Raw genomic sequence first — 3,114 nt, 5'->3', positions numbered from 1 at the left:
GCAATTGGGAGACGCTACCCCTATTCGGTGCTCTCAGTCGCTTCCGGGAAACCAAAATCGGGTTCCGGGGGAAGTATGGTTGCAAAGTTGAAACTTAAAGGAATTGACGGAAGGGCACCACAAGAAGTGGAGCTTGCGGCTTAATTTGACTCAACACGGGAAAATTTTCCAGGTCCAAACTTATCGAGGTAAGACAGATTGATAGCTCTTTCTCAAATTTAAGGGTAGTGGTGCATGGCCGTTCTTAGTTCGTGGAATGATTTGTCTGGTTAATTCCGATAACGAACGTGACTCAAACATGCTAACTAGAACGCTGTCAGCAGTGCGCCTCCGGGCGCACCTGACGTTACAGCCGGGCGGCGCCTTCACGGGCGGTCGTCGGCTACGTTTGCCCTGCTTAGCGGGACAACTTGTGTTTAGCAAGCTGAGAATGAGCGATAACAGGTCCGTGATGCCCTTAGATGTTCTGGGCTGCACGCGTGCTACAATGTGGGTCGCAAGCGTGTTCTCGCCAATAGGCGCCCCCCATTCCGAGAGGAACGGGAAATCACTAAAATGCCCATCTAGTCGGGATTGGGGACTGCAACGGTCCCCCATGAACCTGGAATTTCTAGTAAGCACTAGTCATTAGCTAGTGCTGATTACGTCCCCTGCCCCTTTGTACACACCGCCCGTCGCTACTACCGATGGATTATTTAGTGAGGTTTCTGGAGGCTTACCTTCCGCGGTTCCTTCGTGAGCTGCAGCTGGCATGGCTGAAGTTGACCGAACTTGATGATTTAGAGGAAGTAAAAGTCGTAACAAGGTTTCCGTAGGTGAACCTGCGGAAGGATCATTACTGATGATCGTCCGCGAGTGACCAACCATGGGCTGCCTTCGGTGTAGCTCGGTCGCTCGCTTGCTATGTGTCAGAATTTGTTGAAAGCCAACTCGTTCGTTGTACACTTTGATGGGTGACCATCACTGTGTCTCCGTGCCGAGCTAGATCTCCCCTAGCCGTAAGGCACTTGAACGCCCCTTCGACGACGAGTTGCATGTGTGTGGTATGTGTCAGAATCTGGTGAAGCTTTCTGCATGTGATGTGCCTTGTGTGGATCCGTGGCCATTGCATTGTGTCTGGTGCTTAGATACCCAGACACTTAGAACGCTTGCGCGGAAAGCAAACTCGATCGTTGTACACTTTGATGGGTGACCATCACTGTGTCTCCGTGCCGTGCTAGATCCCCCCTAGCCGTAAGGCACTTTGAACGCCCCTTCGACGACGAGTTACAAGAGTGTGGTATGTGTCAGAATCTGGTGAAGCTTTCTGCATGTGATGTGCCTTGTGTGGATCCGTGGCCATTGCATTGTGTCTGGTGTGTAGGTACCCAGACACTTAGAACGCTTGCGCGGAAAGCAAACTCGATCGTTGTACACTTTGATGGGCAACCATCACTGTGTCTCCGTGCCGTGCTAGATCTCCCCTAGCCGTAAGGCACTTTGAACGCCCCTTCGACGACGAGTTACAAGAGTGTGGTATGTGTCATAATCTGGTGAAGCTTTCTGCATGTGATGTGCCTTGTGTGGATCCATGGCCATTGCATTGTGTCTGGTGTGTAGGTACCCAGACACTTAAGCAAACTCGATCGTTGTACACTTTGATGGGCGAGCATCACTGTGTCTCCGTGCCGTGTAAGAGCTCCCCTGGCCATCAGGCACTTGAAAGGTCCTTGGACGACGAGTTACAATAGTGGTGTGTTAGATACGTCAGATTACGGTGTCTACTACTGTGCAATACGTATCCGGCTACGGCACGGAACGAACGGGAACTGTGGTGCAGACAAACAAGAGTTAAGCCTATTAGTCATTAACTCTAAGGACGGGGCCATGGGGCGGTACACAAAGGATACGGATGAGCGAGTATGCAGGCCCAATACTCAATAGCTCGATCCGATCCAAGCACATGAGTTGACTGCGGCGTCAGGTTAACCAATGTGCTAGATTCTATTTGGCCAGTAGAATCTTGTGTCTTATGCGATTTGATACCAAGACACCAGAACGAAAGTTAGTTGAAGAGTTATTAAACTCTTATGAAGTATGGTTGTGCAATCACAACTTATGACTTTAACCTATAAAGTGGATATGGACTTGCAATTATAACATGGAATCTCTACACACCCCATGAGCTCGATCCAATCCACGCACACGAGTTGCCTGAGTAGCGACAGGTATACCGATGTGCAATACGTATCCGGCCACGGCACGGAACGAACGGGAACTGTGGTGCAGACATACAAAGAGTTAAGCCTACTAGTCATTAACTCTAAGGACGGGGCCATGGGGCGGTACGCAAAGGATACGGATGAGCGAGTATGCAGGCCCAATACTCAATAGCTCGATCCGATCCAAGCACATGAGTTGACTGCGGCGCCAGGTTAACCAATGTGCTAGATTCTATTTGGCCAGTAGAATCTTGTGTCTTACGCGATTTGATACCAAGACACCAGAACGAAAGTTAGTTGAAGAGTGATTAAACTCTTATGAAGAATGGTTGTGCAATCACAACTTATGACTTTAACCTATAAAGTGGATATGGACTATCAATTATAACATGGGGCACACACCATGTTCTCGATCCAATCCACGCACACGAGTTGCCTGAGTAGCGACAGGTATACAGATGTGCAATACGTATCCGGCCATAGGCACGGAACGAACAGGAACTGTGGTGCAGACATACAAGGGCCATGGGGCGGTACGCAAAGGATACGGATGAGCGAGTATGCAGGCCCAATACTCAATAGCTCGATCCGATCCAAGCACATGAGTTGACTGCGGCGCCAGGTTAACCGATGTGCTAAGAGAGTTGTTCCTGGGCCTTCAAAGTGACTTCAAAACTATCTTAGCGAATGGTGGCCATGGGCGTAGACATGAGCCACAAGTCACAAGGCCTGGGACTATTGGGTAATAAAGACAACTTAGTCAGAAAGTTAGTCTTTGGACGTACCACCGGGATTGTGTTACATTGGGAACCTTACTATAAAACCCTAGGCAGGGGATCACTCGGCTCATGGATCGATGAAGACCGCAGCTAAATGCGCGTCACAATGTGAACTGCAGGACACATGAACACCG

General features: G+C 49.6%; 1 non-coding gene across 1 annotated transcript in view; it reads left to right on the top strand.

The window, feature by feature from the left end:
• The first annotated feature begins 3,022 nt into the window (after positions 1-3,022).
• Positions 3,023-3,114, top strand: part of LOC125772901 (5.8S ribosomal RNA) — a 158-nt gene continuing 66 nt past the window's right edge. The window contains exon 1 of the ribosomal RNA XR_007419738.1: positions 3,023-3,114. This exon is cut by the window's right edge and continues 66 nt beyond it. This is a non-coding gene — a ribosomal RNA (5.8S ribosomal RNA).

This window comes from Anopheles funestus, assembly GCF_943734845.2.
Source record: "Anopheles funestus chromosome X unlocalized genomic scaffold, idAnoFuneDA-416_04 X_unloc_137, whole genome shotgun sequence".
NCBI classification, from domain to species: domain Eukaryota; kingdom Metazoa; phylum Arthropoda; class Insecta; order Diptera; family Culicidae; genus Anopheles; species Anopheles funestus.
Note: the sequence above shows the minus strand (reverse complement) of the source record. Positions and strands in the feature narration are given on the sequence as shown.